General features: G+C 40.5%; 1 pseudogene; it reads left to right on the top strand.

Annotated features, from left to right (window-relative positions):
* Positions 1-5,506, top strand: part of LOC102171744 — a 138,514-nt pseudogene extending 133,008 nt beyond the window's left edge.

Consider the following 13,987-nt stretch of genomic DNA (forward strand, 5'->3'; position numbering starts at 1 on the left):
TACTGTTCTTATTTTACAGATGAAGAAACTGAGCTCAAGAGTTTAAGTAAGTGGTTAGGTTTATAAAGGGCTTCTCTGGTGGCTCAACTGGTACAGAATCTACCTGTAATTTGGGAGACCTGGGTTATGTCCCTGGGTTGGAAAGATCCCATGTAGAAGGGAATGGCTACCCACTCCAGTATTCTGGCCTGGAGAATTCCATGGACTGTATAGTCCATGGGGAAGCAGAGTCAGACACAACTGATTGACTTTCACTCACTAGGTTTATAAAACTAGTAAGCAGTACTTGTGGATATGAGTCTAAGGAGCAGTAGCTCCTTCCTGTGATAGCACACTGTGTCTCCCACTTGTAGACAAATTACTGTGAAATGGCAAACATTATAAAAGTAGACCCATGAACTTCAGTGTTTTACAGCAGTCATTTCCAACCTGAGGGAGGAGATGGCCTTTGAGCTGGCCTTTGAGCAACAGTGAGAAGCCTAATAAGAGATGAGTAGCTGTAGGAAGTTGGATCACGCCAGGAAGTACATAAGCAAAGGCACAGAGGCAGTACAGCATACACTTATAAAGGAGGAATGATTAATAATCTATTTTGGTAGTCATCTGGAAATAAAATAGTGGTGTGATGCAAAAAGTAAGTTGGAATCACTTTGAAATCAAATGGTAACAAGCAGATCTTAAATACTGCTTTAAGGAATTTAGACTATTTGGAGGATACTGTTGACCTGTTGGGAGAAGGCAATGGCACCCCACTCCAGTCCTCTTGCCTGGAAAATCCCATGGACGGAGGAGCCTGGTGGGCTGCAGTCCATAGGGTCATGAAGAGTTGGACACAACTTCACTTTTCACTTTCCTGCATTGGAGAAGGAAATGGCAACCCACTCCAGTGTTCTTGCCTGGAGAAACCCAGGGACGGGGGAGCCTGGTGGGCTGCCGTCTGTGGGGTCGCACAGAGTCGGACACGACTGAAGCTACTTAGCAGCAGCAGCAGCAGTTGACCTATTGAAAGGTGTTTGTGAAAGAAGGGCATAATAGAACAGTGTTTCAATGTGCTTAAACAAAGAGACAATCATTAGGTGATGATACATGACAATTATTAACAAATATGAGCTCAGTGTGAGGAAATATTCTTGTCATAATATTAGGAGAGAACTGGTTAACCTTACCTTCAGGAGTGGTTATAAATAACTAATCACATCCTGACCAGAATCATCACAGTCTAGATTGGGCCAAGAAGGTTTATAAACTCAGTTTCACCCCAACTGTTTGATCACACTGGGAGAAATAATAAAGTAGCCAGGAAAATAAAATAATAATCCATAATAACAGCTAATCTTGGTAGGGGTTATATTATATGTCAGGCACTACCCTCCAAGCCCTTTATAATAACTGTCTGTCTGCAGAGTCCAGGTTCATTGCAAAGGAGGTTAGACAGTCCTGTGAACTATTTAAATCAAGCTATCTGAGAAGTCAGAGAATTCATCACTTTTCAAGACATCTAGTCATGATTACTAGTGACATAAAACATAGTCTCTTGCCCCTGTTGAATAGTCAGGGATAAACACTGAAATTATGCACCAACTTTCATTTTCCTAAACTCCATAAGGATCATTTATCTCTAACATGTTTCCATTTCCAGGATTACAGTTTCTTTTACATTAGTTACATTTTATGGTGCTTGTTTTCCGGCACTTCTGTCTCTTCAGCAAACTCTCTCTTCTCCAAATCAGAGTGTAGGATGGGTTATTTCTAGGAAAAGCTTCTTCAAATAAACTGATTCCACCCACCATGTATTCATTCTGGTGTCTTGTTCCTGCATTTCAAAGCACTTTTGGAGCCTACTGCTCACTATCTATGATTGCCTAAACCTTCTCAATGTAATGAGGGAAAGAGATTGTGTGAAAGAAAAAGTTGGATTTGTGACCCCTGTAAATCTTAATTACCAAAAGAAAGCCAGCCACCTATATTCTTACGCAGCAAATACCTACTGTAAACAAGCTATACTAAGTCATATTAGGACAGAATGTGTGTGTATCGGAGGGACTAGTCTGAGCCAAATTATTATCTGTGTGTTCTTTAGTGAAAGAAATTATTTCTTAATTATCTTTGCAAGTCTGAATTGCACACTCTAGACACCAAATAGTTAATAAATGGGTTTTTAAAAAAATAAACACAGATTGGTGGAAGGGAGAGGAAATAAAATTCAAACATGAACAACACACTTGTTCTAACAACTTGAGTTAAAATGTTAAATGAAGAATGAGGCTAATGGCTAAATTTGGGCAGCATGTTGGATTTTTACAGGGATTTTATAATCTTTTCTTTTACATGACCAATATAATGAATATCTTTAATAATAATAACTATTTAAGTCAACAACTCAGGCAGCCACCAGGTGCCCTCTCAGCAAAAATTAAAATTATATACATCCCTCCCTCTCACCTCATTTGCTTTTCTCACCATCTCCATTTTAATGAATGGTGTAGTGGGTTGAATAATGAGCCCCCCAAAATCCTTAGACCCTGTGAAAAAGTGAAAGTGAAAGTGAAGTTGTTCAGTCGTGTCTGACTCTTTGAGACCCCATGGACTATAGCCTACCAGGCTCCTCCCTCCATGGGATTCTCCAGGCAAGAGTACTGGAGTGGGTTGCCATTTCCTTCTCCAGGGGATCTTCCCAATCCAGGGATCGAACCCAGGTCTCCCTCATTACAGGCAGACGCTTTAACCTCTGAGCCACCAGGGAAGCCTGTGAACATTGCCTTATTTAGTAAAGGAGACTTTCAGTAAGGATTTGTAATGGAATCACCCTGAATTACCCCATGGGGGGCCTAAGACAAGCACCCTCAGAGACAGAGAGCAGAAGTCAGTGTGACCGCAGAACCAGAGACCGGAACAGTACAGCCGAGGAGTGTCAATGAGAGCCGACAGACACCAGAGCTAGGGGACACAAAGAACTGGGTCCTCCCCGAGAACCTTCAGAGGGGGTACAGGCTCACCAACACTAAGACTCTGAACTCACTGTCTCCAGAACTGTGACAGAGTACGTTTCTGTCATTTGAAGTCAACCAGTTTGTCATAATCTTTCACAGCGTTCCTAAATATCTAACAGAAAGGACACTCTTTCCTTCCATTTGCTCACTAAAACTCCAAGAGTTGTCCTAACTTGCATCTTTCTCTCGTGTCGCCAATCTACCCAACAGTGGTAAAGAATTTATACTTTTAAAATACATCCAGAATCTGATCACTGGTCACCATTTCCACTGCTGCCGCCTGTCAAAACCACCATCCTATATTATCCCCTTAAAGAGTCTCCTGTTTAAAGGAAATCAGTCCTGAATATTCATTGGCAGGACTGATGTTGAAGCTGAAACTCCAACACTTTGGCCACCTGATGGGAAGAGCTGACTCATTGGAAAAGACCCTGATGCTGGGAAAGATTGAAGGTGGGAGGAGAAGGGGACGACAGTGGATGAGATGGTTGGATGGCATTACCGACTCAATGAACAAGAGTTTGAGTAAACTCTGGGAGTTGGTGATAGACAGGGAGGCCTGGCATGCTGCAATCCATCGGGTCACAAAGAGTTGGACACGACTGAGCAACTGAACTGAACCAAGCGACTGAACTGAACTGAGCTGAGTCTCCTTGAATCCACCTATTCCCCCTACAACCTATTCTCAGTATACCAGACAGACTGAATCTTTAAAACTTAAATATTGTAAAGTAATTAGCCTCCAATTAAAATAAATAAATTTAAATCAAAAATAAATAAATAAATACAAATTTTTAAAAAACAACTTAAATCAGAGTTCGCACGCTGGCCTGTGTGCATCCTGCCCACCCTGCCTCATCTCCCCGCCCCTCGTGCATTGCTCTGCTCCAGCCCACAGCAGGTATGTTCTTCCTTGCCCCTCCTCCAATGCTCCAGGTGTGGTCTTTCCTCAAGGGCTTTGCACTGGCAATTCCTCCTGTTTAGAAAACTGTTTCCTCAGGTTATATCTCTGCAAAGTTCACTCCACCACCTCCTTTAAGGCATACTCAAATGTCACCTTCTCAGAAGTAAAAACTTACTGAATAAATAATCAAGTAAATGGATTTCAAATCAATAACTTTTATAACTATCAAGCACTTTTACTTTATAATTATTCTAACTAGTATTGTTCTTTTTTAAAGCCTGTGACCTGGTCTTAGTGTCCTATTCGTATCTTCTCAAACTGTACAGAATTAGATTCCTTTACAATGTCTTGTTCACTAAATCCATGATTACTTCATGACCTTAGATGTTTTGGAAGCATACAGTAATGTCCAGTGTTTTCTGAAGTAGTATGTGGTAACTTGCCTCAGTCATTAAATATGTGACAAACGTGAAATAGTCTTTTCCTTATAATCAGGGAGACAAGCTTGTATCTCCTTATTTTTTTGCAAAGTTGTAAACTGCTGTCAGAAATACAGTTGGTGGTGGGTGTCCTGGTGGTCTCCACGCTAGGCTTGACTCAGGGACCGCTACAGCTTGGCGTCCCTAGCCTGTCCTGCTGCGGGCCACCCCTGGGCCTGTGGGCACGCGTCCGGCAGCTCTCCAGGCGGACTGTAGCCATGGCCAGTAGACCTGACTCCTCAGGCGCGGGCCACTACTGCTGGGAGCCACTGTGGAAACAAGATTATGAAGGCTGCTTATGCTCCCTGCTTCTCCCTGCCGAATCCAGAAGCTCTGCTTTTGCACTGAGAGCCTTCAATATGGAATTGGCCCAGGCTAGTTAAGGACCGTGTCTCTGAGAGAACAATTGGACTAATGCAAATGCAATCTTGGGGGGAAAAAAAAAAACTGTGAATGATTTATACTGTGACAGTCCACCACATCAGCGTGTGGCCACTGAACTATGGAAGGCTGTCAGAAAACATAATCTGACCGAAAGATGGCCTGTGAAAATCACTGATGAAAGAGAAAAGAATTTGGATGACAAAGTATATCATAACATTCAGGAACTAGGAAATTATGCTAAAAACACTCAGAGCTCTCTTCTTTATCTAACACTAGAAATATTGGGCATGAAGGATCTTCATGCAGATCATGCCACAAATCACGATGGAAAAACGCAAGGCATTGTCACTTGCTTGAGAGCAACTCCCTGTCGTGGTAGCAGAAGAAAACTGTTCCTTCCCATGGGTATTTGTATGCTGCGTGGTGTTTCACAAGAGGATTTTCTACAAAAGAGCCAAAATGAAAATGTGAGAGATGTGGTGTGTGATATTGCCAGCCAGGCACACTTGCACCTAAAGCATGCTAGGTCCTTCCACGAAAGTGTTCCTGTGAAAGCATTTCCTGCTTTTGCGCAGACGGTTGCTCTGGAGGGCTATTTAAAGAAAATCCGACAAGTGGATTTTGATCTATTCCACCCATCTTTACAGCAGAAGAATATTTTACTTCCATTATCTTTGTATATTCAGTCACGGAGAAAAAGATATGTTAAAAAAAAGGCAAAAAAAGAGATATGGATGGCAATTAGTTAATGAATAATGTAAGAGAGTGGCTAGAATAACATAGAAAGTTAGTTTCAAAATGAACAAACCTATCAAAGAAAAAGCCATTTCTCCAATATGGTCAGGATGGTAACAGGTATATTATCACTACAGGAAGCAAGTTTGACTGTCAGGTGGGTGAAGAATAATTACAATTGTCAGGCAGAAAAATGATGAGATTGTGGGAAATTGAGCATTCCAAAATTCTCACAGAAGTGTTGACTTCATGTTATAGTCTGCAAACTCATTTTAATGCTATAAGATCCAATTCACTTTTCCAGAAGTCAGCTGTTGCCAGTTTTTGTCCTGCCAATTGTGAAATGTTCCAGTGTGATTTTTGTGTTTGTTTGTTTTATTTGTTTGAGAATTCATTATCACATTGTCAGCTTTCTAGGTCATTGCTTAGAAAGGCAATTTTAGTAGTGCTTTAAATCACCCATGTGATAAACCTTTTCTTTGGAACGACCTCTGTCTCAATCATCCAAAATAATTTCATAATCTCTCTTGGATAGAAAGTTTATAGATTTGAGGCCACACAATTCTTTCCTTGGCTAAAATAATAAATTTTCCCAAGCTAAAAAGAACTTTCCCAAACCACGTTGAAAAAAAAAATTGTGATACTCTACAAAATGTCAATTTCAACAGCTCAAATTTATTTTCAGAAATTTCAAGTAGATCAAACACTACCTGGTTTGTAGTATTTATAATAGCACGTAATTCCTTTGAAGTTAGTATTCTTGAAGTCTCCAGAGGCTTGGATAAGTTCCTCAGAGACAGGCCTGGTATAATTTGTATAACAGCCCACGGCATTACCAGTTCACACTGTAATTTTGCCAGATCTTATAAAATAAGTTGGCTTGGCCCTAGTCATTAGAGAGATGGGCAGCCTCCAGGGTAAACCCAATTGCTGTAGAAACTATCATTAAAACTATTATTGAACATCTAGCTGGTGCCAAAAATACATCCAACTCATTGTAGTCATAGGGATCTATGCAAGACAATGCTTCTGCGCTACACAAGGGACACATGAATGCTTTAGCAGTTTTAATCCAGGGAAATGCTGAAATGGAAAAGCACTGGTCTCAGAAGGCACTCAGGCAACATCATCCTGCTCCCTCTCATTCTGGACCACTTCCAGTTCCAGCATCCTTTAGCATCTCCTTTGTAGCCAGGAATCTGAAGAGAGACCCAGATGTAATTTGATCATGTTTGGCCAATTTTTATCTCCAAAACACTTCTCAAATCTATCTCCTCTTTCTTCACGCCAAATACCACTGCCTTACTTCAGTCCTTCATACTGTTCACCTGGACTAACACAGGAACTTCCAAACTGGTCTCTAACTCCTGTCTACCCACCTCCCCCACCCAAATATACCCACTTACCTACGTTCTCCATGTTGCAGCCAGCATGGCTTGTCTAAAATACATGAATGACTCTTTCACTCCCAAGTTTTGAATGGTTCTGAATTCATTCATCAATTCATGCTCCTGCACTGGGAATACATAGTAAACAAAACAGATCCGTTTTTGCCTCCTTGAAGCTTACATTTCTGTGGGTGAGACAGGCAATAAGAAGACAACTCTACAGTGACATATGTAGCAGGAAAGAGAGTGATGGAGTGGGGATATTTTAGAAAGGGTAGTCAGGAGGGTCAATTCTCAGCAGAAGGGAGTGAGGGGAAAGGGTCAGTCATGAGACAGATGGACAGTGAGGAAGCACAAGTACTCCAGGCAGAGTGATTAACAAGTGCAAAAGCCTGAGTCACAGAGATCTTTGCATGTTCCAGCACATCAAGGTGGCCTATGAGGTTGGAACCCAGTGTGTAAGGAGGTTGAAGGCAAAGTGGGGAGCAGAGCACAGGCCAATTCAAGTAAAGACTTGCCTTCCAGGCCTTGGTAAGAATGTAGATTTTATTCTAGATGTGAAGGAGCCATGGGAGGTTTGAGCACTTACTGGGGAATGTCATTATCTGATTTATATTTTAGAAGGACCACTCTCACTTCTGTGAAAAGGGTAGACTTTAGAGGAGCAGAAATGGAAGACTTACTCCCACTATAACTATGGGCCTATTGCTGTGTTCCTTGGTAGCTTGCACTAGGATGGTGATGGTAGTCAAATTTGGCATATCTGATCAAGAAGATTTGCTGAAGGATTGAGTGTGGGTGGGTGTGAGAGAAAGCAAGGAATAAACGGCTCAACACTTCCTATAGAATAAAGGCTTTATTGTTGGGCTTTATAACACAGCATCCAGTTCCCTCTCAGTTTGACATCTGCTTCTTTCTTCATCATCATCTCCCACCCACATCTGAAAATTTTCCTTCCAGGAATTCTGAATTCTGGGAGTTCCCCTGCCTGTGTGCCCATGCTGTTTCACATCTCTACGATATTTTTCAGGCTGTACTTTTTGTATGAATCTCCCTTTCTACCTATACAATTCTTTTCAATCTTCAAGACTCAGCTCAGGCATCATTTCTGCAAGAAACCTTTCCTGGATTAACTTTCCAGGTTAAACTAAGTACCCTCTCCTATATGCAACATTCAGCAGTCTTAGTGCTAATCATAATACACTGAAACTCAGGTTTTTCCCACTGTCGCCTCCACAAAAGGGGCATCTTGCATTATATATCTTGGCATCCCCAGTGCCTTGCTCAGGGCCTGCACACAACAGAGGCTCAACAAATGTTTGTTGATCTGAACTGAATCTCCCAAGAGCCCTTCACACCATCAAGTCAGCCTTGCCAGGGACAAGAGTGGATCAGATCACCAAAGAGCCATGGAGAGTGAAGCTTTCCTGGATAAATCACATTGTGCAGACAGGCACGTTGACCACATGGATCACTCGCTCTTCGTATTGAGTGCTCATGGCCTTTGGTCAAAGTAAGCCAGCCCCGAAACATCTCTGCATGTGATAGATACAGGGATCAAGGAGTAAAGTTTGGGAGTGAGTGGAAGAAAGGACTCAGTTACCTACTCCCTTTTGAACATGGGGTAACAGACTTCTAGAAATAATGAAACGAAACAGGCATAGCCATCTATCATCTCTGCCAACACCAGCAGCTTTTCCTGGTCATCATAGCTGACAGAAAATATCTAGAGAATCAGTTTGCAAGCTGCAGGTACAGAGCAGTGTTCAGGGGATCTATAATCACATTACATAAAGTGGGGTTTATATAAAGTTGACAGAATGTGCTGATGTGAGCCATTTACAGTTCAATTGTAACAGAGCAGTCTGGCAAGCAGCTAGCTTTCTCTGGGAGATGATGTACTTTGGGTTCTGCTATCAAGTCAGATTTAGAATAACAATCTGAAGGGAACACAATCCCCCTTTTAAAAATCCTGCCTTCTCTTCCTCAGATCCAGTGAAGCAAAAGAAGTTAGAAGAGTCTGCCTAATACTAGCAGACTCTTCATTACTTTTTATGGAAATGCAATTTTATCTAAAGATTTATTCTTTTGGTCAGGGGAAACGTAGTCAATATAGAAAACTTGATTTAATACAGTAGACAACAAACTCTTTTTTTAAAAACAACTATATTCCTTGAACTTTAAAAATTTGCCAGATGAATTAACCAACTCTAACAAATTTTCAGCATAGCTTCACTAGTTTCTATAAAACATGCAGCCAGTGACAGTTCTATAAATGGATTAAATTATGGAAGAGACACAGATTGTCAGTCCATATATGTTGCATGTTTGTGAAAAGATTGAAAACTGTTTTCCATAAACACGAGAATGTATTGTCACCTGGTTTTATTTTCAGATATGTTCTCAAACATTTGTTTCAAATAGTTTTCCCAATTTGTTTTATATTTTTCCTGTTGTTTTTCATGGCTTCTTTAACTGTAATCAATTTTTTAAAAAAATTTTATACTTAAATATTTTAATTTTATTTTTCAAAGAAGAGAGAGAGAGAGAGAGAGTGGTGTGTGTGTGTGTGTGTGTGTGTGTGATGGTAAAAGGCTTTCTCCACGACAAGAGTGTAATACTGGCCACACTTGGTTTTTGTCTTTTAATTCACTGCTCTAGCTTTTGCATTAAATCTTTAATTTATTTGGATTTTATGTTAATATAGTGAGTTCTTTTTCATTTCTGATGACTAGTTTTTTTTAACATTATTCATTAAAGAATCCATCTTTTGATATTATCATCTTTATCATATATTTTATTCCTCCATTAACTTGAGTCTCCTTCTAGACTTATTATTTTATCTCATCCTCTGTCTGTTCCTGTCCTAGCAAAATCACATTGCTTTACTCACTAATGCCTTGATACTAGAGAAAATTACCCTTCATCAGTTTTCTTTTTCAGAATTTTATTAGCTGTTACACTTATTGACTATTTTATTTTTCAGAATATAGTTGGATATACTATGATCAAAATTATTTTTAGGTAAGAAATCTTTGGAATCATATAGTCAAGTTCCCTTCAAAAAAAAATCCCATTTGAAATTATGACTAAGGTTGCCATTCACACATTACCTACTGTTCATGGCTTTCTCCCAGCAAGAATGTGGAGTGGGTTGCCATTCCCTCCTCCAGTGGACCATGTTTTGTCAGAACCCTCCACTATGACCTGTCCATCTTGGGTGGCCCTGCACGGCATGGCACACAGCTTCATTGAGTTATCCAAGTCCCTTAGCCATGGCAAGGCAGTGATCCATGAATGGTATGAAAAGGCTGTCACCCTGCTTATTTAACTTATTGTCACCTTGCTTATTTAACTTATATGTAGATTACATCATTCGAAATGCTGGACTAGATGAATCACACGCTGGAATCAAGATTGCCAGGAGAAATATCAACAACCTCAGAGATGCGGTTATCATTCTAATGGCAGAAAGTGAAGAGGAACTAAAGAGCCTCTTGATAAGGATGAAAGAGGAGAGTAAAAAAGCTGGTTTGAAATTCAACATTCAAAAAATTAAGATCATGGCATCTAGTCCCATCACTTCATGGCAAATAGAAGGGGAAAAAGTGGAAACAATGACAGATTTTATTTTACTGGGCTCCAAAATCACTCTGGACCATGACTGCAGCCATGAAATTCAAAGACACTTGCTCATTGGAAGGAAAGCTATGACAAACCTATACAGCATATTAAAAAGCAGAGACATCACTTTGCCAGCAGAGAGATGTCTGTATAGTCAGAGCTAGTTTTTCTAATAGTCATATACAGATGTGAGAGTTCCTTGGACTACAAGGAGGTCAAACTAGTCAATGCTAAAGAAAATCAATCCTGAATATTTAATGGAAGGACTAATGCTGAAGCTGCAGCTCCAACACTTTGGCCACCTGATGCGAAGAGCCAGCTCATTGGGAAAGACCCTGACGCTGGAAAAGATTGAGGGCAGGAGGAGAAGGGAGCAACCGAGAGTGAGATGGTTACATAGTGGCACTGACTCAATGGACATAAATTTGAGCAAACTCCAGGAGATAGTGAAAGACAGGGAGGCCTGGTGTGCTCCAGTCCCTGGGGTTATAAACAGCTGGACATGACTTAGTGACTGAACAGCAACAGCCACCATTCACACTTTGATTGACTTCGAGATTATGGAATTCTTAATATTAGTGATTGTTTCTAGCCATGTCTTCCCATTCTTTGTCTTCTTTTATGCTTCTCAGCACATTGTGTTACTTTACTCATAGGTTATGCATATTTCATGCTAGGTTTATCCCTAGGTATTTTGGATGTTTGCAACTTAGAAATTACAATTTGTCCAAATCCTACACATCAAGATTCAAAAAAGATCTTACCCTCCAACATTTAGTCAGCATATCCTGTTAACATGCCACCTAATTTTAATTTCTAGCTCATCCTGAAATAAATGTGTCCTCACTAAGTTTCTTTAGTCATAGCCTTTAGAACTTTATCACTTGTAGCTGCCTAATATCTTGTAAACATTCTCAGTATTTAAGTTGGTTCTTATATTATGAATCTATCCCTGCCACAGTAGAAATACTACTCCTTCCAGTCTCATTTGCAGCTACAGTATAAGCATCAGACCTAGGCTGTGCCAAGCAAATATACCCATAGAAGACTCCAGAAGTAAAGCATGGGAGGTAGCAACATGAACCAGTGGCCACATGTGCAGAAATTGATCTTCTGGCAAATGTGGAGTGGTACTATCCGATTCTTCAGAAAGTGTCTGACACATGGCACCAAGTGCAATCAGTGGAGGGTGGCAGCAGTGTGTACTCCTGGTAATAACAATCCTGCAGCAGTTTATTGTTTAAGAATGTGTTGCATTCCAACCTGGTCTGATGGCTCCTGCAGAAAATTTGTGAGCTACCTGAACTACCTTAATAAATCTCTTTTTCTTTAAACTAACCAGAGTAAATTCTCTGGCTCGCAACGAAAACTGACCAATTTACAGATGAAAGATGGAAACCCATGTAGTAGGCACTAAGGAAAAAGAACTATTAGCAAAAGTTGATGGGACTGTGCCCTTGCTTATCTTTCTATTCCCTAGGCATTTATCTAATTATGTCCTTTACTAGGCCTCTGACTAGTAAACAGTTTCTGTTTGAATTCCTCAAGTGCTGCTGAACTTGGATCCCTGGTGTAAAAAGCAAACATACTTTCATAGCATAGGACTTTGACCCCTGAGCTGTATAATTAGCCATGTGTTATGGAGAAAAATGTGTGAATTTGATCATTTTTTAAATCCTTCTTAATATTGGTCATCAGTATATCTAGAGGAAATTGAAGTATACTTGAACACGCAAATTAAGTATATGTATACGGATGGTGACTACTGCCATGAAATTAAAAGACGCTTACTCCTTGGAAGGAAAGTTATGGCCAACCTAGATACCATATTCAAAAGCAGAGACATTACTTTGCCGACTACGGTCCGTCTAGTCAAGGCTATGGTTTTTCCAGTGGTCATGTATGGATGTGAGAGTTGGACTATGAAGAAGGCTGAGGGCTGAAGAATTGATGCTTTTGAACTGTGGTGTTGGAGAAGACTCTTGAGAGTCCCTTGGACTACAAGGAGATCCAACCAGTCCCTTCTGAAGGAGATCAGCTCTGGGATTTCTTTGGAAGGAATGATGCTAAGGCTGAAACTCCAGTACTTTGGCCACCTCATGCCAAGAGTTGACTCATTGGAAAAGACTGTGATGCTGGGAGGGATTGAGGGCAGGAGGAGAAGGGGATGATAGAGGATCAGATGGCTGGATGGCATCACCCACTCGATGGACGTGATTTTGAGTGAACTCCGGGAGTTGGTGACAGACAGGGAGGTCTGGCGTGCTGCGATTCACGGGGTCGCAAAGAGTCGAACACGACTGAGCGACTGAACTGAACGGAACTGATACAACTATTAATTCATGCTGAACGAAAAACACATGTACTATTGCTAAACTATATACTGGTCTTGGCTACACCATCACCATCAATAACCTTACGTATTTTACTGGGTTTCCTAAGACAAGTTAATAAGCTAAAGGAGACCAGGACTTCAGAACTGAATGAGGATGGGATTTATTGCTTTTATTATTGGCTTCTCATACAAGATTGCTAGGTATAAACTATGGACACAAGAAGCTGACAATACGTTCTATTCTCTTCTCTTTTTAATTCTGTCTTCTTTTTAAACCTCATATACGTGGGTGACCCATTTCTACTTTCAGGTCTCCTTCCCACTTCCTCAACTAGGTAGTGAAAAATCTACTCTGCTCTCCCTTAGTCAGATTCAAAGATATCTAAGGCTTCTTCCCTATTTGCCTTCACCAAGACTGAGATAATCTCTACTCATTCTCAGAAGTGTACCTCATACCCTGTTCACAGTATCTGTTAGTTATTAGAAGAATAATGATTAACAGAGGATTAATTTTCAGAATGCTCACACCCATCTCGGATGCCATTTATTTCTCTAGTTTCAGAACTGCTAGCCTGTAACCTTTATTAGGAAAGAAACTTGTGTCTCTCTCGTTTAGCACAGTCTCTGGTACATATAGGCTTCACAAGCACTATTTGTTAAATTATGTTTTGGGGTTGGATTATCATTGATCTGTTTCTTGGATGTACGTGAAAATGCATTATAACTGAATTTCAAATTTCCAAAGTATTTGAGGTGGTCTAAGGTGGGCTGCAGTCCATATGGTCGCTAGGAGTCGGACATGAGTGAGCGACTTCACTTTCACTTTTCACTTTCATGCATTGGAGAAGGAAATGGCAACCCACTCCAGTGTTCTTGCCTGGAGAATCCCAGGGATAGGGGAGCCTGGTGGGCTGCCATCTATGGGGTTACACAGAGTCGGACACGACTGAAGCGACTTAGCAGTAGCAGCAAGATCCAAATAGCAAAGCATTCTGAATATATTTTCTTCCTGAAATTTATTCTTATAATTTACTTTAAAATCAAGAGGATGAGAAGGAAATTCATATTTATTCCACAATTGCCTTGTCTGAACACTTTTTTGAAAACTTTATGTTTTACGAAAACTTTATGTTTTTTGGAAACTTTAC

This window comes from Capra hircus, chromosome 2 (genome assembly GCF_001704415.2).
Source record: "Capra hircus breed San Clemente chromosome 2, ASM170441v1, whole genome shotgun sequence".
NCBI lineage: Eukaryota > Metazoa > Chordata > Mammalia > Artiodactyla > Bovidae > Capra > Capra hircus.